General features: G+C 43.9%; 1 protein-coding gene across 5 annotated transcripts in view; it reads left to right on the top strand.

Annotated features, from left to right (window-relative positions):
• Positions 1-23398, top strand: part of PAK1 (p21 (RAC1) activated kinase 1) — a 103298-nt gene that overhangs the window by 15283 nt on the left and 64617 nt on the right. The window contains exon 1 of one of the 5 annotated variants that reach the window (XM_066175567.1): positions 10991-11062. The exons of 1 other annotated variant lie outside the window; for it this stretch is intronic. The gene's annotated coding sequence lies outside the window, so the exon portion shown is untranslated. Of the gene's footprint in view, positions 1-10990; positions 11063-11353; positions 11452-11705; positions 11772-23398 lie in introns of those variants that run through there. 3 more of the 5 variants (XM_066175566.1, XM_066175565.1, XM_066175563.1) reach the window with 3 other exon arrangements.

The raw sequence follows: 23398 nt of genomic DNA, 5'->3' as shown, positions 1-23398 counted from the left end.
GTGCAGAGTATACACAGGCTAAGAGCAGATAGCTATTGCCTGTCTTTTTCTGTTCATGAGGAAACACAACACAATGAAAAATTAGGATGATTAATAAAACAAGCAGCATGTCCAGCACACCAATTGCTTCTTTGTGGCTGAGCATGATGGCACCATCCTTACATTAAATTTTTTTACGGAGGCTGCAGTGCTCTTACAGATTTTGTGTAGTTCTTCTTGCCAAAGGAAAGCATGGGAGAAAGCATTCCTGTGCTTGAGGGAGTTCCAGCCTGATGAATAGCAGATGATACCTGGTGATACCTGGTACCCCATTGCTCCAGATACACCATTATGCCCTGCCCAAGGGCATTCAGTGAGGCTGCAGCTCCTAGAGAGAAACTTCTTTGATCCATTTGAACAAGAAAATATAAGCACCATGTCTCAGATATGATCTTTCTGCAAATGTAACTTGTTGAATTAGTTTATTCCAGTGGTGTTCTCTGGCAGGAATATGTAAAGATCAAAATATTAATTTTGAAGCATTATTCTATAGGAATTTAGGTGTGTGGTTTCAAAAGCATTGTCCTTCAAAATCACCAGCCCAAATGATTTCTTTCTGGCTGGCAAAGTTTCTTGTTTTCTGAATTCTTCTTGGCAAGCAGTTCAGCTCCTGTGTTGGTCTTAATTCTACCCATGATCCTCAGAGTAGGCATTCCTTTGTCTGCATCCACTGAGGGTTGTGATCTGGAAGCTGTGCCCCAGGCACACCTGCCTCACAGGGGACAGCACTGACCTGAACACACATCACAGCACTCACAGTCACGTCAGGAAACAAGTAAATAAATAACCACAGCATTGCAGTTAACTAGTCAAGAGAGCTTGGACCAAGACTAGATATCCCTTTTCCCTGGGGTGTCTTCTAACCCTTATGCTCCTTCTTTTTGGCATAGTGATTTCTAAATAGTTCGTTGCACTGTGATGAAATTCCTGTAGCAATTTTTCTTGTGGTTATTTCCTTGGGCACTTTCATGCTTTTTCGCAATTCTACTTTCATCCTTGCTTCAGGCACTGCTGGGGACACTCTGGTGAGTATTGCTGTGGCAGTTTAAGATGTGGCTGCTTGTTCTGCCCCTCTGGTGTGGGGTACTGCTTCACCTCAGAGCTGTCAGAATGAACAGGTGCTGAGGCTTCTACCTGACGACAAAACCAAACTCAGAGAAAGTTGATAAAGATGTATCTGAATTAAGACATTTGGTTTTGGAGAGGAGCAGGCAAAATGCAGGCACTCATTTCCTTCTGCTGACTTTGGTGGAGGGAGGAGTGCACCCTCAGCAAGTCTGAAGACGACACAAAGGTGTGTGGTGCAGCTGATGCACCTGGAGGATGAGATGGCATCCAGAGGGACCTGGACAAGCTTGAGAAGTCAGTCTGTGGGAGCTTCATTAGGTTAAAAAAGGCCAAGTGCAAGATGCTTCATGTGAATTGGGGCAACTCCTGGTATCAATACAGACTGGAGGATGAATGGATTGATTGCAGCCCTGATAAAAAGGCTTGTTAGTGCTGGTGGATGAGAGGCAGGACATGACCTGGCAATTGGCACTCACAGCCCAGCCATGTCCTGGGCTGTATCCAAAGCAGTGCAGGCAGCAGGGTGAGGGAGTGGATTCTGCCCCTCTGCTCTTGTGAAACTCCACCTGGAGTATTGAATCCAGCTCTGAGGTCCTCAGCATGGAGAGGACATGGATCTGACTAGTGCTGCAAAAAATATCAGGAGGCTGGAGCACCCCTGCTGTGGCTGAGAGAGTTGGGGTTGTTCAGCTTGGAGGAGAGAAGACTCCAGGAAGACCTTCCAGTCTCCTGGGGGGCACCTTCCAGTGCAACAAGAGAGCTGGAGAGGGATTTTTGACAAGGGCATGAAGTCAGAGGACAAGAGAAAATGGCTGTAAACTGAAAGACGGTACATTTAGATTAAATACCAGGAAGAAATTCTTCCCTGTGAGGGTGGTGAGGCACCATCACACATTGCCCAGGAACCTGTGGCTGCCCCATCCTTGGAGATGTTCCAAGTCAGGTTGGATGGGGCTTTGAGCAACTTGGTCTAGTAGAAGGTGTCCCTGCCCATGGTAGTAGGGCTGAGCTTTAAGGTCACTTCCAACTCAAACCATTCAAAGATTCTGTGGGAGCTCCAGGCTGAGGTACCAGGCAGCAGCTGCAGAACGAAATGTCTTAAACCGATGCAGCTGTTGCTAAGTGACCGAGCCAAATATAGAATTTTAGTTTAGCATTTTAATTTAGCAATTTTCACACATTAATATAGCATACAGGTGTTAATTTATTACATTAACTCTAAATATGTTTATGTTCCTTTTTCTTTTCGCTTTGCATTTGAGATTGTCTGGCAATAATGGGAGGAAATAAACTGAAAATTAATTTGTCTGGTTTCACCATTTTTTCTTAGCTGATCCTGTGGTATGGTTTGCATCTTCTTGCTTTCCGATTCCTTAATTGCAGTTTGTGCTTGAGAAAACCATATAATACTTGAATTGCAAGCTAGCCCCAGTTAGAAGCAAATGACATAATTATTTGGGAAACCAATCAGGAAGCATTCAAATCTTCCTTGGTGACGTGCCTCCTTTAGTCGTGCATCTTGCTTCCTTCTGGATGGCAAACATCAGCGTTGAGATCAGCCTGGCACTGTGAAAGCGCTTACTTGGCATTTCACCACCAGAGCGAGCACTGCTGGATTTGTGATGCTGCTCCTCCGCCGACGTCAAACGGATTTAGGCACAGCAGCCCTCACACACTCGTGCTGAAACCTGGTCGGCTCTGAAACAGCGTGTTAAAACAAGAGCCAACAGTCTGATGCACAGCTGAGGACTCAGAGGCTGATACAGATACCTTGCAACTGGATACCCATGAGAATTAAAGAGCTGAACTGAAAGAGATTAAGCAGCTCTTTGTACATTCTCCCCTGCGAAGTGTAAAGAACTGAGAGCTTCATTGTTTTGTAACCACTTATAAACTAAAGGGGAAAAAGAATTACTTCAGCGTGGGCTTCTTGAATATCGTTTTATGGAAATTGCTCTTCCCAGGAATGTAGCCATACAGGCAAAATAAGAAATCCTCAATACCCAGATTTCACAACAAAGCATTGTCCATCCTGAAGCTTAAATGTTCCCAAACCCAGTTTCCCTTCACCAAATAGCTTTGCCCTCCTGTTTCAAACACTGTCTACATCCATCAGCGTTTGACTCACTTTCTGCACTATTTTTTGAAAATCATTTATCTTGGACCTCTAGGCCCTTTTTCTCTGGACAGCCATTTGCACCTTCATCTCTGTGTGTGATAAAGGCCACCGTCACCAGAGAATCAGTTTCAGTACACAGTTTCCTGCAGGGCTGCTCTCTGCGAACACAAAGCCTGTGGACAGAGGCTGCCAATTGCAAATGGCAATATTAAATGTTTCTTTCCTATAGTTCACCTGCCTGCTGAAGATTAGTTCTCTGTATGACTGCAGGCCCAGGTCCCTTCCACAAGGTTTTTATTTGCTGCAGTTGGAAGCTTTCAGAGGCACCTTAAAGGAGTGATTTAGTCTGAGAGCAGAAATGGGAAGTAGGAACTCCTGAATTCAAAAAGCATTATTGCAGTAGTTTTGCTGCAGAGCCTGAGGCTACGGATTGAGCTCTTACCTCATTTTCCCCATCTGTGATACAGCTCCTAGGATGGTTTGGTGATTAATTTATGCTGATGAAGTTAATTACTTGGTAAGTATGTAATAATTTGATAAGAATCTCTGCATATCCCAGAAAATGTGGCAAAAAGAAAGGCAAAATAGCCATCCTTAAAACTGTTAATTAACAAACTGAGACAAGATGGTGAGATTCAGGATAGAAACCTCATCAGAGATATTATGGCCAATTACAGCCAGTGCAACCTGGCATTTCTCTGATTGCAGAGGCTACTTGACAAGAATGTAAAGTTAGAGGTTGGTATATTCCTGAAACCTCAGTTTTATTCTGGAAATTTTGCAAGACCTATGTGGTATGCTGAGGCAGCCAGTGAAAAAGCTCAGGGGTTTGTGTGTTGTTATTTAGCAGTTCCTGCAGGTATATACAAGGAATCAATAGGAAAGGATTATGCAATAAAATAATTTATTAAGATTTCCTGTGTCCTGCAGAACAATCTGTGACTCATCAGCAATTTGGACAGCACTGAGGTGTACATCATATCAAAGGAATTCTGCAGGGCCAGCTCTCTTGGCAGGCTTGTTGTGATCTATATCTCTGGTGTAACTCTGGTTATAGTGTGACCAACCAGTATAATTAAATTATCAGTGTCACTGTCCTCAGCCAAATTGCCCCATAACTTGTTTAGCTCCCTACATTGGGTTAACTATCAAAGCCGCTCTCTACCCTGCAAAATGGGTGTTCCATCTCTCCAGCTTTTTGATGAGTTAATAACTTGAATCATCTTGCTGTTTCTATGGTATTTTGTCTGCTCCAGGTCAGTTCAGATTATGTTGCTGAAGATCTTTACTTTGCACTTTAATAAAATTTTACTTCACTGATGTTTGAAGCTGCCATGAAATCTCTCACATTCAATGCAATTTTTCCAAAACATTTGAAGTCAGCTACTCTATAATCTTTCTGTTATGATCCACTTAAGCCCTCTTGGACACAATGCAAATAGGTAGAAATGAAGGACAGAGGTTTCATGTTTTCAAAGCTTGCTTGTGAAACATCCGAAATGCCCAGAGACACCATGTCTGTCAGTGCTCTGCAGTTTTTGGTTGCTATTCATGTAACCCAGTGAGGCAGAAGAGCAGAGATAAGGGAAAGAACAGGGGAAGATTTCTCTCTGCAGTTTATTCTCCAGGGTTTTATTCAGTCCAGTTTTAAATGGCTCAAGCTACTGAAGTGATTCAAGCTATGACATTTTGGCAGGGTGTGAAACAAAATCTGGCAGAGGTGCTATGACTGAAGGGCTGGTTTTGTATTCTAAAATGTGTGGCAAATCTTCCACTGGCTTCAGTTAAAACAGAATCAGGTCTTCAGAGTCGTTCAGTTTGAATAAGCTCAAACCAGCAAAACCAGAAAAAAAATCTACTTTTGTGATTTTTTGTAACAACCATTACGCTGTTACAATCTCTCTCAGCCTCACCCTCCTCTGTTTACAGTGTCCTCCCATGCAACTACGATGTTCTGCATAGAAAAATGAGCTGCTTTTGTTAGGTTTTGAGTAATAAATAGCCCTGGATTAGTAGTCTCTGTCTGATGTCTCATTCAGACTGTCTCTTGCGTTACCTAGCTATATCTTTAAGCCCTGATACTGCAAGTGAAAACTCTCCAGAGGTATTCTTTAAAAAGTCAATAAAGAGAGGAAAATCTAATTGTTTTCCAAATTATATTTATTATTATTTTCTTTGTATGGTAGCCCATTAAACTTGGGGAGTCCCTAATGAAAGGTAAGTTTAGTGCACTCTTCTTTTTCCACACTTCTGGAGTTGTGTCACCTTGATGTTATGCTTTCTTATTTATCCCCACTTATAGGTAAAAGTTTGTTTTTGTTTTTGTTTTTTTTTTTTAAATGGCATAGTTCAGAATAATTTGATTTCACTTTGAGTAGTGTTATTCTGGTTTTCTTACTGGTTCAGCAGGAGTTGTTGAGCCCAAGGAACATGTAGATCTATTTCTACTGTGTTCTTCCACATTCTCACAGAGGAGGATTTTTCTCATCATAGGTCTACAGTAAACAATAATTAAATGAATGGAAAAGTGATTCTGAGTGTCTGTTATACAACCATTGCAACTTTGTAAGCTGAATCCTGGAAGGAAAACCGTCATAGACTTGTCTGTTGGGAAACCTGTTCTAGTTGCAAATTTACATTTTGGCTTGTATTGAGTTATTTTTTTCTGATTTCTTTATACTGAGGAGAGAAAATTAGAGTCATGGTTCTGGGACAGTGCAGAGAACCAGTAGACACCTGAGGCCAGGGCAATCACCCAAACAGTTCTAAGAAGGCTGTGCTGCACAATGGCACAGTCCAGGACCTGGTACTGGTGGCTGAACAAAAGCCAGCAACCACAGATTGTTCTGTGATTTCTGCATGTATTTTGTCACTTGTGAGACAGGCTCTCATGTGCTTGAGATGTTTGCCTGCCTGTCAGTGCTATGCTACTTTCCACACTTCCTTCACTGGCAGCAATTCCTTCATGCTCCAAAGGCCCAAGTGAATGAGCAGTATTTATGACCTCCCCCTTCCCTCCCCTCCCTCTCAGCAGTGCCCCTCTTGCTCTCCCTGGGTGCCTCGTTCTTTGTCTGCTGCTGCCTGTGTTTTGTGAAGCAGAGCTGCTGCCGTGATTCTTCCCTACAGAAGTGGTGAGGCACTGGCACAGGCTGCCCAGAGAAGCAGCGGATGTCCCGTCTCTTGGAAGTGTTTGAGGCCACGTTGGATGGGGCTCTGAGCAATCTGGTCAAGTGGAAGGTGTCCCTGCCCATGGCAGGGGAGTTGGGACAAAATGATCTTTGAGGTCCCTTCCCACCCTAACCATTCTAGGATAATTTCCGGTCAAGGTGGGACAAGGATCCCTAAAAGAGTGTCTAGACCATATTCACATCCTTGCCTTAGGATGGCTGGTGGGATCAAGGAGGAAAGGGATTTTCAAAGTGAGGTGAATGATTAAATAAGGCTAGGAGGTGGAAAGAAGGAGAAAGGAGAGGAAGCAGGAATGAGCAAATGTTCTTGATACAGCTGGAGAAGGATAGGAGCAGGCAGGGATAGGCGTTTTTTAAATTGCAGGCAGAGGGAAGTTTGATGTGGGAACCATAGCTGTGACTGAAGTTGGGAGATTGAAAGATGAAATTCTGAACCAAATTCCTGGTTTTGGAGCACATCAGTACTGTGTTTAATATCTGAAAACAGGCTCTTCTGTTATGGCACTCATCTCCACAGATTCTTGCACAATGTAGGATTTACATACAAATGGTCAGCCTGTGGTGTAAATTCTTATAGCTTCAGTGACTGACCCAATGTGTTTGAAGTCTATACCTCCACCCAAGAAAAAGAGCTTACAGCATTTAAATATGGTTTTTTACCCAAGATTACTGGTGCCAAGTAATATTTTTCCAAAAACCAAACTACTTAGATCATGGAGAGAACATACAAAACCTAAGCCAAAGCCAGGATTCTGTACAGCTCCAAAGAAACTCACAGCGCAGGGTAAAACTCCCCCCTTGCTTTTAAGCTTGAATTAGCAGCATGCCTCAAAACTCAGATATATGTGCTTAAATTCATCTGTTAGCTAATGAATCAAAGACTGACCTCACTGTTAAGCCATTGCCCATCTGTATTTTATGACTTCCAGAGATATACAAGGCTTCCAGAATCAAACAGTCATTTGTGGCTTCCCTAGTATTTCCCGACTTGCTGACTGCTCACCAAAACACTGAGTGCTCTTAGCTGTCTCTGTGCAATTTCCTGGCTAAAGGAGATCTGGAATGTAAAAGTGTATTCATCACCAGAGGTTTTGCAAGATTCCAGGACTTCAATGAAGCGGTAAGAGATTATTTAAAACTGGAATGGCATGAAGGTTCCTCTGAGTTTTCAATCAGCTATGGGGTAACTTAACCAACAAGTAAGTAACCCATAAGAAGAACCAGAATTATTTGGGATTTCTGCATTAAAAAAAAAAAAAAAATTGCACCAAGTTGCAATTACTGTAATATCTGTACCAGACAGATCCTGACCCTTTAGTGTGAGTTTTCAGTACGGAAATGAACGACTAAGTGGCAACGTGTACAGTGTGATGCCTTAACCATTTATCCGGGGTGAAACAACAATGTTTTTTCCGTATGTTGGATTTTTGACTTCAATTCTAAGATCAAAAAAGTGTAACCCAGAGCCAGCTTTGCTACGATGGTGATTCTGGTTCTTACTCCTATATTTGAGCTCATTCTAGGCAAAGAAATCATAGCAAACCTTTCTCCAGGATGGTAGGAGGTGTATGTCCATGTTAAATATGCAGCAGAGGTGATGTGCTATTTGTAAACATTTTGGAAGTGATTTTAACTTCTGTTGTGATGGGTATTACATACCATCTAATGTCAAGATATATAAGATAGGAACCAGATGCTTCTCTGTGCTAGTCAGGTGTTCTGGCCCTTTTTTTTTTTTACCGTGCTTTTCTGGCACTAAATCTCCCTAAAACTTACTGAGGAAATGAAAGATTGTTGCTGTCATGCTTTTGTGTGTTTGTTTAGCAAAAACGTTTGTGCATCACAGATTTGTTCCCAGAAATACATTCCTCACTGCTTTAGTGTACTGCATTATCTGGACAAAATGAAAAGGAAATAGTTGTGATTTGAAAGTGTTTTACATATATTTTGCAGAGCTGTACAAACTTTTATGATATGTAGGGCAGTGATGAATCATAATCTATCTTCTTCACTTCACACCACTATAACAACATTACTTTGCTAGATTGACTTCTGATTTACTGGGTGAGAAACCTCCAGGCAGTAGTGTGCTGACCCACCATCACCTTCAGTTTTGCTTGCTGGTGCTTGCTGTTTCTGCATCTTCACAGTAAGAAGAATTTTGTAATGGTGTGTTGTATAACCATAGGACTCCGTTTTTCTTTTTGTCTATTTCCTTTCCCTGCTACTAAGACCTAGAGACCTGTAATTAGTTTTCAAGTCATTTATGAACTCTGGTTTCTGCCATGTAGGCTGAGTCCAATTTGTCTCTGTTTGCTTGAGCAGATTAAATGAGTGGACAGGTTAATGCAGGTGACTAAGTGGGCACATCCTAACAAGTTACTGTCCCTCAGCTAAGCTTCAGCTCCTGTGATTTCACATACTTTTGTGTTCCTCCTGCATCACGTCAGCCAAGATATTTGGGGATTTCATCTGGCTAAAAACACCTAGGAAAACTCCTAGGTGGACCAGTTTTTTGATCCCTTCCATTACATAGGTGCACAAATAGCTGTGTTGGCACAGTGCATGGAGTAGCTCAGGAACAGAGATGCACAGCAGAGTAGGAACTGTTGATACTGGTGCTGCTGACAAAGAAGAAATCATCAGGCTGTGCCCCACAGCAACTGTACTGTTTGTTCTGCTCTGTGTCTGAAGGGGAGGAAAATGCAAGTCTTATGTGATCACTGTAAAATTGATTGTTCAACAGAGTCGGTCTTCTTTGAGGCTGGGGTCCGGTGCCAGGCTTCTTCCCACAGAACACAGGAGATCCTTTTGAGGTGTCCCAAAAGGGACAAGAAATCCCCCTTTTCCTCCATATTGGAAAAGGGCCATCTGACTTTAACCTGAGTGCAAGGCAAGATGGATCCTTTCCCTGAAAACCCCTGAACACTTAGCTCTGAGTGCTTGGAAATGCAAATAAAATGATTTACATTTCACTCATTCCTTTCTCAAGTACTGAATTCTGGTTTGCAGTGGTAGCTTTCTATCCTATTCTTATGCTGTTCATGCATATCTTCCTCCTTTCCTTTAGGAAGTCCCTCTGAAATATCCAGCAATAGTTTCAGACAAAGGAATCTTGAACTTTGGGTAACTTCAGAAAACTAAGTATTATAATTCTTGGATATCTCATTAGGATTCCACATTACTACAGAGTAGGAAAATAGCAAAATGTAAGGATTCTTAAAGTTTTGGTGAGATCCCTTGGCAGCAAATATACAAAGACTTAATTGAAAGAATTTCTGAACTGAGTTAACCTGTGTATTGATTGTCCCCTCTTAATTGTCTCTTCTCAAGGCTGAACATGCCCAGATCCCTCAGCCTTTCCTCATAAGAGAGATACTCCTGTCCCCTCATCAGATTTGTAGCTCTTCGGGCTTTGGGCAAACACTAAAATTATACAACCCACTCCAGGAGTTCCATGTCTCTCTTGGACTGAGGAGCTTGGCACTGGTCACAGCACTCCAGGCGGATCTCACCAGGGCTCAGCAGAGTGCATTGCACCAGGTGTATATGGATGAGGCCTTAGGTCAAACACTGCAATTACCTGATTTATCCATCCTCCGTGTGGCTGAATGAAAGTATTTGGTAAAACGTCTTGTCAAACAGGCATGTTTATGGGGTATTTTGGGCTGTTCTCTGGCCTGGCTTCAAAATTGATTGTTTAAAATTGTCAGGGTGCATCCATGTTTCTGACAAGGTGTTAGGATGTCAAGCGTGCTACAAAAGGAAGTCACTCTTCAGCTCTCAGTTCAGGGCCAAAGGGTAACTCTCGGGTTTTAACTCCAGCTTTGATGGAGCCTCCTTTATTGGATCCAGCGTTTAAGCAAAGCCGCATGGTTTTTGCCTCAGTTCCCCGCCTCCTCGTCCCCCAGCAGCAATCCTGTAAGCTCCCATGTATCTCTGGGATTCTTGACAGAGTCTGATCCTGTCTTTGAAGTGATGTGACTGATACATATTACCCTGAACTACATAAAAACCTTTATGTTGCAACCAGACTACAGCCAGAGGATGCTTGAGGGAGTTCTTGCAATCTGCCGGTAAGAGTGGATTTGAATCCAATGTTAAATGTATCCGACAGAGGGAAGTGCTTCCAAGTGTGCAATTCCACAGCAGGTTCAGCTGACTGAAATCAGCTCTGTGGCAGTCCCACTCTCCCTATCAGTCCCAGACTCGAATCCTCGCTTCTTCCATTTGTTTACTTTTGCGATGTTAATTTTCTGCTGGTTTAGCTCCCAAACAAACTTATCACGGGAACTGATAATTGTTGGTACAAGGGGGAAGGGAGAGACCGTGGCAGCGCTGTCTCAATCTGTCGTGTGTAGGGGCGTGCTGTCTCTGTGTAAAGCTTGTCTCCCTTTTGCCTGTATCTACCTGCTTCACTTCAACATTCCACCTCCGTACCTCCACAGAGCACATCCCAGGAGCACCGCAGCATGCCCGTGCTCTCTTCTCGAGAGCCCTGCGCTGTACGTGCGGTCAAACCCCTCCTCTTTTTCTCTCCAGGCACAGCACAAGCGCTGAGCCGAAAACTCCAGTTAACTAGGGTGACAAGTTTCCAGCGAGCTTCAGATCACGGGGAGAGGGAACACCCGGATCCCGGCAATATAAGGTATAGACGCCTCGGCTTGTGCAACACGGCAGCAGGGCAGAGCCCGTTTTATTCTTGCCTTTTTTGGATCTGCATGCACACAGTCCTCAGCACAATGGAGCCGGCTCCGCGATAGCGCAGCGCGATACGAGCGGCAGAAATAAAGTCATCGCAGCGCCGCTCGCCAAAGGTGCGACTGCCGGCGATCCACTCCCCGCGTGGCAGCTCCGCCGATGGCGTGATCGCCGAAGACTTCCACGTCCCAGGCAGGCCAGCGCCGCTCCCGCCCCCTGCCCTGCGGAGCCGCGGGGCTCCGGGAGCCGCCGGCAGCCGCAGCACGGCCGGAGCGCGGCCCGCGGCTTCCCGAGGCGCAGCACGCCCCGGGGGTCCCCATCTGCAGCGCCGGGAAGGTACCACCCCCCTCCCAAAAAAAACTTTCCACCGCGGGCCACTGGGCTGCGATGCCGCGCCCCGGCCGCCGCCGAGCGAAGCGGGAAGGACCTGCCCCTACCCCTGACCCCCTCCCCGCTCCGCTCCCCGCCCCGGCGGGCCCGGCTGCCCACCTTGGCGGCAGGGGGGCTGCGGGGCGGGCCCCCCGGAGCCAATGGCCGCGGCAAGGCGGGCAGGGTGCGGGGGGCGGCGCCGGGCCCACAATAGGGGCGGTGTGTGGGCAGCGGGGCCGGGCGGGGAGTCGGGGGAGAGCCGGGCAGCACCTTGCGGCGGGCGGAAGGTGAGTCCCGCCGCGCCGGGGAAGGGGATTTCCTCGCTTGTTTTGTAACCGGGAAGTTTGCGCAGGGGTTGAGCGGACGGGTGCGTTGTTCTTCAGCCCTTCTCTTCCCCCCTTCTTTTGAAATTTTCTTTTAGAAGAGAGTACTGAGCCTGACTTCCCCCTCCTGTCTCCCCGCTCCTGCCTTCCCTTCTCATTCATTTAACAAAGGGAGTTGTTCTCAGCCCCCGGGCTTTGCGAGCGGGGAGCCCTGCGGGGCCGCGCCTTTGGGGTCCCGGCGCAGAGGCTGGGACGGAATCGGGGCTCAGCCCGCAGTTTTTGCCAAGCACCCCGTCCTGGCTTCGGCTGGAGGGGCGGGCGCTTTGGGCAGACACAAAGAATTGAGGAGCTGGACCCATGCTGGGCGATGGGGTGATGAAGCCTCGGGCTTTGTGTGGCTGGTGTAGGAGGGATGGAGAGGTGGGAGCTTGTCTTTTAACCCCTCCGGCCGCGTGTGTGTACGAAACAGTGGCTTTTTGCAAGTAAAGTACTTAAAAGCAAAGCTGAACTTTGGGATCGTGGCATATAATTCAGATTGGAGGGAACATCAGGTGGTCTCTAATCCAGCCACCTTCAAAGCAGGGGCATCTGCCTGGCGACTGGGTAGCAGTGAAGGGACATCGGAGACGGGTGGCACCTCTGGGTGTTCTTGAACGCACCTGGGAGCTCGAAGGAGGAGGCAGCAACAGCAGGACGAGACCAGGGGCAGTAGCGCTTCTGTCTTCTGCTGTGCATGGAAATGCCCCAATCCACAGCTCTCCCATGCCTGCAATCCCTGGTCTTGCAGCTTTTGTTAACCAGAGGGCTTAAAATTCATGATTGTTGGGAATAGCTGGCTCCATCCGTATGTGTGTCACGGTGCATCTGCTCCTGCTGAGCATTACTTGATTCTTATTCCGACATTGCCTCCAGGAGTTCTTTCTTCAGGAGCAAGATTTATAAATAGGTGTCAAAACCTGGCTCTTGCTTGAGACTGGCTGTAAAGGCGTGTACTTTACGTGGTAATTATGTATGAGATATGTTTATGTGTATGTGTGTAAGAACAACCATAAAAGCTGTTCAGTTAGCCAAGCCTTTCATTCTCAAAGTGAAAGCAGGTATTGTAGCTGGGTGAAATGGCTGTGTCGGGCACAGACGGAAGAATGTTTGTTTGTTTTCGTTGCTTGCAATTACTCTTTGCCCAGTGGCTTATGGATGTCCTTCACTGAATCACCTCCCCCTTCTCCATACCTGGAGTTTCCCGGTGCTGCACACATTATCTGGCCAAGCAGAGAGCATCTTCCTGTCTGCTGCTCCAGTATCTCTTAAGTGTTGGTGTGCTGATCTTGCTCTCAGCTTTATAGGGTAAGGCTGGAAAAACTCCTCCTTGTGGAACAGTTTGCGTGTGTGTCCACTGGATGCTTGGAGACTGCTCTTCCCTGTGCATTTTTTTGTGGGTAAGTCAGAGAAGTGAAGCTCATCTCTGCACAAAGAACAGAAGGTATGGTGGGAATTTGAATATGTCTAAATACCGATTCTGTTTAACTCAGGATTGCCTGTCTCATGCCACAGAACAGAATTTGTTCTCATCTGTACTGTATAGCAAAGCTGGAGTCTAAGACTGGACAATAAACCACCAGGTGATTTTTTAGCCCTTTTTGACTCCTTGTGGGGGAGGACCCACATCTTTAAATGGGATGATATAACTACCATTCTTTGATTTGGAGATGAAAGCCAAAAACAAACTTGAAGAGAAAATGCTCTTGTAACATGACAGGAAGAATGCTTTTACTGGTTTTTGAAGAATACTGTGTGCTCTGGATGTTGCTCAGAAAAAAGAAAAGAATAGGGAAAAGGGAGGCTTTTAATTCATGCTTTTCTGTGCGTTGTGGGGATATTGGAAGAAATATGTGACAAGTCCAATATAACTGCCACAAGTGAAAATATATTGCTTGCTTATTGTGTTTCTGACTGCCTTGCTTGCACTAGATTGAAAACTGATGCTAGCTCTCTTTGCTTGAGAGGTCAAAGAACTGTTTTAGTATCCTTTTCCAGGGCTCTGAAGGGAGACCTTTTCTCTCAGCTTCGATTCCAATGCATGAATTTCACCAGTTTGCTGACTAGTGTTTTATTTTTTATAAATGTGAGCCGCAGTATGGCTTCTTTCCTTATTTTTCCCTTTTGTGCACCTGTCTCACTTCCTTAGTGTGGGAAGTTTTGTAATTTCAAAAGCTTGTTGCTATGGTCCAATTTCCTTATATGCTTAAGAGTGTACAGAACAACCTAGAGCTGAAATAAACTTTTCTTGGTTGAAAAATACAGAAATGATCCAGAGCTCCACCCTCAAACTGTTCTGGTTTTACAGTTCATCCTGTCAACCGCAGATAACAGAAGCAAATAGACTTTGTAAAGGAGCTGACCAATCTTGGTGAGGATGTGCAAGACGCAGACTGAAACCAGACAACTAAAAATCAGCCATGTTTCTTAAAAGCACGGTCAGCCATTAGCCCTCTGACAGGTATAAGAATGCCTACTGTTGGCTTTTTACCTCTGTGAGAAGGCCAAATAACACTGTGTGCCAGAACTGTATTGTGTCAAAGTGTATTTTTCTATACTTGGCAATGAGCTGAACTAATTTTCTCAGCCTGATGTCTTGACTTGTATAGGAATTGGGGACAATGTCAGCATGTTCTGCTTGATGCTGAGGGCTTGCTCTGATGGAGAAATAGTCCAGTGTGTGACTCTTCTTATGCACTGGCACAGCTCTTACCTGGGAGGAGCTGCTTTGTAGCCCTGTTCTCAGAGATGGGAATGGCTGGGGACATTCCCCTTGGTGGCAGCAGAACTGGGACTGTCAGCCAGTGCTCACTGATGTAGCACAGAAGTCAGTGATCAGTTCTTCCCTTCTGAAGTTAAGGCACATGGTGCTCTTTGGGAATGGATAGGTTAAAAGTACCTGATGCAGCTTGTACTGATCAGGTTTTTTACGCAAACTGAAGTTCAAGTTTGACATTCCTGCGCTTGGGTGCAGCTGTGCACAGCATGTGCAGATGTGGATGTTGTGGCTGTGGGGGGTAATGCTCAGTGCTCCAGTGGTGATGGCTGCTCCTCGCTTTGTGCAGGAAAGGGACCTGGCTTTTGTCCCATCACACCTCAGGCACATCCTCAGAGCTGTGCGTGTCTTTGGGTCCTTCCATGGTCTGTCTTCTTTTTGGCACGTGACACTGGGGTGCATATCACAATTTCAGGGCCCTTTATGGGATCCATTCGATGAAAACATGGATGCTCCAAGCTCAAAACACGGTTGCTCTGAACTGAACGTATCTCCACAGGCTCCCAGTATGATCTGGAGAGAGAAAAAGACCCTTTTAGGATGTGCCTTGTGTCACCCTCCTGTAGGTATTTTTAAAATAGGTCAGAAAGTTGCACTCTAAAAGTGCTGATTCCTCTTGTAATCTCCCTGATCTCCTCTGTCTCCCATGTGTTATGTTGTATATTGGAGCAGCTGAGGGGAGTTTTAACCTGCTCCTCTCACTGTGGGGATGCAGGCAGGCAGCATTGCTAACAAATCCATCAGCAAAATCACTGTTGTAGCATGGCTTTCACCCTTTCTGTTCATTTTAGCATTTCTTTGTTGGGGTGGGGGAAGAGGAACCAACCAAAAAAAAAGCCATCTGAGAAGTGGATTTCCAGGGGAATTTGAAGAAAAAGTCCAAGTATTCAGTTCTGGTTTGTGTACTAATACACTCTTTCAGGCTAGCAATCCAAGTGTTCTGGCTTCCACTTGTACACCATCAATCTCTCATGTTAGTCTGAGATGCAGGTTAAACAATAACTTCATCTCCATAGTTTCTTTCCTTCTTGCAATCGGTACTCTTTGGACCTGCCATATAGCTAGTTTGTTTTACTTTTAAGCTGATGTAACTGTCTTCAAGCCATTCTAATTCCTTACTTCCTGTCAGAAGTGGTGCTGAATCAGGCAACCTTGTGTCATCTTAGATTTAAAGGAGGGAAGAGAAAAAGGTGGCTGGTGTAGGAAAAAAGGTCCTAACTTGTGAAAGTTGGGCCAAATCATAAGACTGCAGAAGAAGTAACCAAATGTACTTTCTGGGGAGAAATAATTTCTACCAAAGTAGCCCTTTGTGATCCCAACTACTGTGTGAGAGACAGTGCACAAAATATATTTTGGCTGCCTTTGAAGCATATGGCATCTAGCTGCAAAAAGTTCCTTGATCTCGGTGGGCCTTTAGCTTGGGACGCTGAGGAAGTCAAGTGGGGAGTATGTGCTGCAGGCAGGTGGGGCATAAAGACTTGGGTCATGCCTTTTTTTTTTTTCTCTCCTTTTTCCATTAAGTCTGTCCACCTGTAATGTAAAAGAAAAACGGGGAAGAAAAATAATTGCTATTCAAATTGTGAGTGTTTTGGGAATGGAGAAGTCTTCCAAGTTTACCTTAAGGCTTTGTTTCCTGCTCTTATGAGCTTGCTGCATGTACTTACAGTGTCTGTCCGTGGTTTACTGCTGACAGCACTTGATGACTTTCCAGATGGCAGCAGAGAGAAGGAAAATCAAATACAGAAGGTTAGGACACAGTTTGACAGCCTGGCTTGCTAAGGTCACAGCACTGCTTTGAGTTGCTTCCTCTAAGCATCAGTAGGGCTTTGCACTATTACCTTTCTTAATGACTGCAGTAGTACACCAGTATTTTAGATGATGCTTCCCTTACAAGGCAAAGCCCATTTCTCAGGGCTAATGTTCTATTCATGAAGTAAGAGCTGGAGTGAGAAATACTTTTATTTGAGCCAATGGCTTGCATCATGCATTTTTTTTTCCTCTTTTGCATATAGTGTAATGCAAAAGACTGTGTCACTTATTTAGCATAAAGAAATTACAAGATGGATAATTATTTGTACCTACGTATTCCCAAATGCACATTCTCTGCTGATCCTAAAATAAGAGTGGCTTGGCCTCTTAACCCAGTCTCTTCTGTGGAAAGAGTAGAGAAGTGATTCCTTTTGTAAAGTTGTACTTAATTTCCCCAGCTCTCTGTAAGTAAACATTATGCAGTTTTGCCAACAAGTTCAACTTGAAGGCTTTGTGCCAGGATGATTCGACAATTTGCCTTTAGTAGGTATTTCAGGAATGTCTTCTTTCAATCATGCTTTGAGAGGCTAGAAGTCACAACTGGATGTGGAATTCATGCACTTCCAGAGTTCAGACTTGTCTGGGGTGAAGCAAAAGCTGATTTCCTTCAGAAGCAGAAGGGAGAGATATTCCAGCCCCTCTTTCCCAATTCTCTGCATGCTACTGAAGCTGTTAGATTAACTCAGCTCAGGGCCCTGTGTGTGAGGTGTTTGAGGCTGTGATGGAGCTTGCTAATGCCAGCATGCATCAAGGTAGAGGAGGAAAAAAATGAGGCCAGGCTCATAATGTATCCTCTGCTTTTCTTGCTCGTTATACTGGTCACCTGAGCCTGAACTCCCATGTCCCTTCACAATAGAAGGTAGATTTGTCAGGTAACGGCTGCAAAGACCAGGGAGCACATAGCACAGAGAGGGATTTGCAGCAAACGGACACGTCAGGATTCAAAATGCAATATTGGTTAGCTCATTAAAATTAATAAAACGCTCAATTATGAAAGTCCTGTTGCACTTTGCAGTTCTTCTGGAAATAGAACAATTTATATGTCCTTATCCTTTCAGGAATACCTCACACAAGACAAATTTTGATGTAATTTTCCTCTGCAAGTCACAGAATGTGTTAACTTTCAATAGAGACCAACTTCATCAGTGTTTTATTTAGTAAAACATTGTTTTTAGTAGGGCAATGTTTTTAATAGACTGAAAGATGTAGGCATAGTACTAAATAGTTTCTTTTACTGAGAGTGATCCAAATTAGTGTATAATTGGGCTACTGTTTTAGGTAGGGTCAAAAATTAAATGGCAGATATTCACATACTGGCCAGTTTTAACAAATCAGATGAATCTGTTTCAAAATACAGCACACAGAGGGGAAACCCTTTGATTGATGCTCAGGAACTCAAGCAACAAGTATGTGAAAGGGCATGTTGTTCCTAAAAGGAAAAAGAGTCAAAATTTTCCCAAATCTTCAGAAATATATATATGGTCTCCAATAGTACACAAATGCAATTTTTTAAGCTACAGATCTATTTGCCTTGTGGAACCTTAAATTACTTAGAACTGGATTTCCAATGTGAATGTCTATGTTTTACTAAGTACTGTGGTGTTTTTTGGTTTGTTTGTTATGTTTTTGTTGTTTTTAATATCTTTTTATTATAGGCTTTGCTTGAGAGGGTTTGAGCCACCTGACTCATGGTGATTCTTGCTGAAATGAGAAACTGCTCCGGGAATACTCAGTTTCCATGCAAGAGAGAGGCTGGAGGAAGATAAAGTCATAGAACTAAGATCCTGGGATGATTGCTAAGTGGATGGCACATCTTATGGATGTGGTCTCTGCTACTTCTTTTTTCTACAGAAGTTTGATTGATTTTTTTGCCACGTTGCCCAGGAGAGCTAATTTCCCTGTTTAGCCGCAAAATGTTAACTACAAGCTTATAGTTCCCATCTCTGTTTTACCCTGATGTTGTGCTCATCTTCAGTCCCACTTTGGAATAACAAGTGTGTTGGCTTCCAGTGCTGCTTCTCTGGTCTCACAACCACAGCAGATCACAGGTGATAACAAAAAAGCTTTGGGAGCTGAACTCAAAGGAAAGACCCAGAAATGAAATGGTGATAACACCACATAGTCCTTCATCAAAACCACCCCCTTCCTGATAATCAAAGTCATTGGTATGGTTCTTTGGTAAAATGTATGCAGTTGTGGGTGTGTGTTAAGGTGTTTGATGCTTTCTGTTAAGCTCAAAGATTCTGGAGATGTAAAAGCTATGCAAAAATATGTGTCATATAAAAGAGACTTCTCCCACTCCTATCTGTAGAGAGAAATGACAGAATTTGATCCAAATGTGCCTTGAAGACTTAAATAAAGAGATTTAAGCACAAAGAGGCTTTGGTTTGAGCCTCCAGTTCCTAATTTTGAGTGAGGAAGTGGTGGTATCTACTACCTCTTAATGGTGAGTTACTAGCATTTTAATTTAATTCTCCAAAATCACTGAAGTCTTCACTGAGTAGCCTTACAGAAAGTCAGAGAAGTTGCGAGGGAAGGTAGGAGAGGAAACTGCAGCGCCAGCAACAACTATTGTCTCAAAGTTATCTTGATCTAATATAAAAATCTGCATTTTAATTTCTGGCTCATCAAATTTCTTATTGTTGCATCAGCCTGTATGTCTTGGTAGTAAGGTACCTGGGAAAAAATTGCAGTCTCTTACATTTGTGTGTGCTATAAATTCTTCTGTGCAATTTTGACTCCCTTGGTAGCAGAGGGAATGAGTAAAAAGGCTGTACCATATTCACAGCAATCAGCAGGAGTCTCATGCACTACCAGGCCACTGCCAAAAAGCTCTGAAGAAGTGAGACTGGAAGTACTTTTCCAGGCCTGCTTTAATTCCTTTGAATATGTTCCTAAACCAGATTTTAAAGAGTATGAATAAAATTAAACTGACGTTTTATCTGGAGCTGTAACCTCCAGTGTCAGACTTGTGTCTCTTGCCATTTCTGGGAGCCCTGACAACAGTACTGAACTTAACTTGCAGTTTGTATGGGGGAACTAGCTTTTGTATTCTTCCTGTTTGGTTTCTTTTCTCTGCTTCCATTCCTTGATCATATCTCTTAAAGCATTGTTTGTTAATTTATTTGTTTTCCTTTTGCCTTTCTATGGAAACATTGTTCATCTCCTGCCTATCTTTACTTTCCCTGGCCACACATTCCTCATGCTTCTGTGTTCCTCAAGATACTGGGCAAGCACAGATGAGCAGCAGGGAGGTAAAATATTTTGTCCTTTACCCCAGTAAAAAAAATATTTTGTCCTTTACCCCTTCTTTGGGGCTTGGGGGGAGGATGAAGACTGGATAGGGGAAGAAACCCATTATCTTCCTCTGTTAAGCAGGTAGTTTTGGTGATGAGATATGTGGAAATATTTAAATCTGTAGGTTTCATTAGAAAGGCTGAGGAGGTAAGGGCAGGGCTGGGGATGACGAAAGCAAGACTTGATTCAAAAGGAGAAAGCAAACAACTCAAGATTCCTTCAGGGCTCTCCTGCGAGACAGAAAATATGCAACAGTGTATTCCTCTGTGTAGGCTGTCTTTAAATGGAGGCAGACGGTCACGGGTGGTATTTGGATTCCAGGTTCAATAAAGGCACATCCTTCCGTTAGAGGAGGCCAAACAGTGTCACTTGTTAGACTTCAAAATCCATCTCTAAATGCCTCAGTGACTTTGTCATCAAGTGACTCACTGCACTGTCATGGTAGGGCTTCTGGCTTTCACACCAAAGTTATACTTGCTGACACAGTGTCCTGCCAGCTCATATTAACAGTCCCTCCTCCCAAGCTTGTTTCCAATTTACTCAAGGTGAAGAGGGGATTTGGGAGTGTCAGGGCAGGAGAAGGCTGCAAGGGCAGATCAGAAATCTCACTACCTTGTAGACTTCAGAATGCCAGCTTTTCATTGGCTTTGTGTGTCTCTGAAACAATCCTTGAGTTGCAAAAGAAAAACATTCAGAAGAGATGAGCTGTAAAAAAATGTAAGAATTTAGTCATTTACTTTGTCCAACCAAGAATGTCTTTTCTTGCAGGCTTCTTTTAAAGTTATTTGTGACTTCAGAAAAATGTTGAAATGCTCTCAGCTTAATTTCCTTTATCTCCTGCAGTTTATTAGGTGATCATCAAGATCACTTTTTTCTTTAACTCACATAATCAATTTTATTCTAGGTGACCTTTGTGTTTTTTTTAAGAGCCAATTCTTTCTAAAACTAGGTGCATCCTGCAGGAGCCCTTCCTGCCTTCTGATCCAATACTTATTCATCCTGGGACCTAGTCCAAATGCCACCAACAGTGTTTGTGTGGGCTTTTTTTGTTTGTTTCAAAAACATTTCATCACATGATGACATATGGTAGCATTAAATGTGTAAACATGGAGTTTAGGATTGAATGGTCATGAAGATGAAAAGAATCTCACCTGAGCAGCAAGTAGCTTTCTGCTTTTTGTCACACCTGCTTCAAATTTAATATTACAGTGGATGCCTTGTGTTTCTGATGATGTTGCTTTCTGAATCCCACCCTGTTATTTTGGCTTGGTATCGAGGAGCAGTGACTTCAACAAGGTGATCTCATCCAATGTGTGGTGTAGCTGTGTTTGTTTTTGAAGGCTTGAGATCCTGTTCCATCTGCACTTTCTTGTAGCTGTAAAAACATCTGAAATCCAAGACGATGAGCATGCCTGATCTCTGTGCTCTGAATCCCCTTTCTCATGAATTCATGTGCTTCCCTTCTGTGGCGGGGCTCTTGTGTGCGTTGTTTTTCTTTTCTCTAGAATGTGAATGGGGTGAGCAGGGAAAGGGTTCTCAATAAAGCATAACCTGTGCTAGTTTCAGCGTAAGAACTCTCTCTGTGAGAGCTCTAAATTCCTAATGAATTAACTACTAATTTTGGAGGAGACTGTGGTTGACTTAAGATTCTTCCCAACTAGCATATGAGAAGCTTGTGTTTTGCTTTTTTTCTCAAAATGGGCTTGTGCTCCCCTCCTCCCCCAAACTATAAAGCAAGGATGTGGCCGTTGGCAGCTGTTTGCCTTTTGATGTGGTCAACCCAAAATTAACATTAAAAGTATAATTCTGAACTTGCATTTTCTTGGAGACTGAGTGCATGATGAAAGAACAGGAGGGATCTCTCTCCACCTGCTGGGAGTGTGCTCTTTGCTTGAGTTTCTTAGGAGCTGAGATGGGAGGATGAGGCTTCACACAGCTGAGCTCATCGTGGCTCACAGCCATCCAAAGGCAAGGGTGCTTTTCCCTTTCAGCACTTGGCTGTGAGCTGACCTGGCAGGAAACTTTGCAAAGCAGTATGAGTGACTGTAGCTGTGGTGTAGTGTTAAAGATCACAGAGCTGCCTGCAGGTCTGAGAGCTGGAAGTAAGGTCTGTAAGACACACAGTGAGATCCAGTGGCTCCTCAGAACTGCCGCTCAAGTAAGTACCCCTTTACTCTGTCATTGTGGTGCCTGCTATATACAGCTTTTTATTTTGCTTATTTTGTTCCTATATCCCTCTGTCCCTCAGCTCTCTAGCACCTGCCCAGTCAGCTCCTGCGGGACCTGCTTATACTGCAGATCTGAAAGTCCTTAGTGCAGAATGGGTTTTACAGAATCATAGAATTGCTTGGGTTGGAATGACCTTAAAGGTCATCTAGTTTCAATCCTCCTGCCATGGGCAAGGAATCTTCTACTAGAGCAGGTTACTCAAAACCCCATCCAGCCTGGTCCTGAACACTTCCAGGGAATGGGCATCCACAGCTTCTCTGGGAAATCTGTGCCAGTGCCTCACCACTTTTATAGTAAATAATTTCTTCATGATACCAAACCTAAACCTACCCTCCTTAGCTTAAGACCACCCTCCCCACCCTTGCCCTGTCACTCCATGCCCTTGTGAAAAGTTCATCTCTAACCTTCTTGTAGCCCTCTTCAGGTACTGGAAGGGGCTTTAAGGTGTCCCTGGAGCCTTCTCTTCTCCAGGCTGAACAGTCCCAATTTTCTCAGCCTTTTGGTTTTGCCTCTTCTCTAGCTGGTCCTCTGTCTTTAATAAATGTCTTTGAGAGAAAGACCCTGACAAGAAAAATCACAATGGCTCATGTATTTCTCCCATCCTGTTTTTCCGCTGCACTGAATCCTTCTTTGATTCCATATGGAGGAATAATTCTTGTAATCCCTGCCATGCTGTAGAGACTTCCATGCTTAGACTAATGGGTTCATTTGTTAGTGTAGCAGAGCACTTTGGGGATTTTCCTATCACCTATCTGGATAATGTCTTGTGTTGTGTAAGTGTTACATGTATTCTAAGAGGTTTTTCAGAATTGAAAGAATGATTATAAGCTGGGCCCAAACTACTTCTTGTGTTCAGCTTGAATTGTATTTTACTCCGAGACAGAATTAACTTGCTAATGCTGTAGCTAGTCTCACTAAATTAAATAATCCTACTGTTTTGCTGTTCCCCTTCTACCTTGAAGTCCTCCACTTCATAGCCCAAGTGCTACAGTGTAGGAGTAGTACAAATGTTTGATGGCTTTTTCATGGAGGTGCTGTGATTCCTTGTCACCTTCCACCTAAACACTGCCAGTTAAGGCTCGCAACTGTGCTGGAGAAATAATATGCTTACTTCTGTCATATAGATGTAAAGGGCAAACAGAGAAACAGCAGGCACAGGAGGAGTAGAAAAACATATTTCTGATATAGCATAATGTCATTTTATCTCTGAATACTCTGCAATATGTATAGAGAGACTTCAGCAACATCTGTGCCTCAGAATTCATAGCCAAGATGAAAACAAAGCTTTCATGTGGCAGGAACTGTGCAGCAGGTATTTGGTAAGACCTGCCTGGCATGAAAGAATAAAACCCAAAAGTTGTGGAGGGTTTTTTCTTTCTTTTTTCCCTTTTCTCATCTTTTTCCCCCCCTTCTTCTTTTACTTTTCCCTATTTTTCTTTTTCTT

This window comes from Chamaea fasciata, unplaced genomic scaffold, assembly GCF_029207755.1.
Source record: "Chamaea fasciata isolate MVZ Bird 193981 ecotype frontalis unplaced genomic scaffold, bChaFas1.0.hap1 SCAF_2, whole genome shotgun sequence".
NCBI classification, from domain to species: Eukaryota; Metazoa; Chordata; class Aves; order Passeriformes; family Sylviidae; genus Chamaea; species Chamaea fasciata.
The sequence above is the reverse complement of the archived record's forward strand: the minus strand, read 5'-3'. Positions and strand labels throughout refer to the sequence as shown.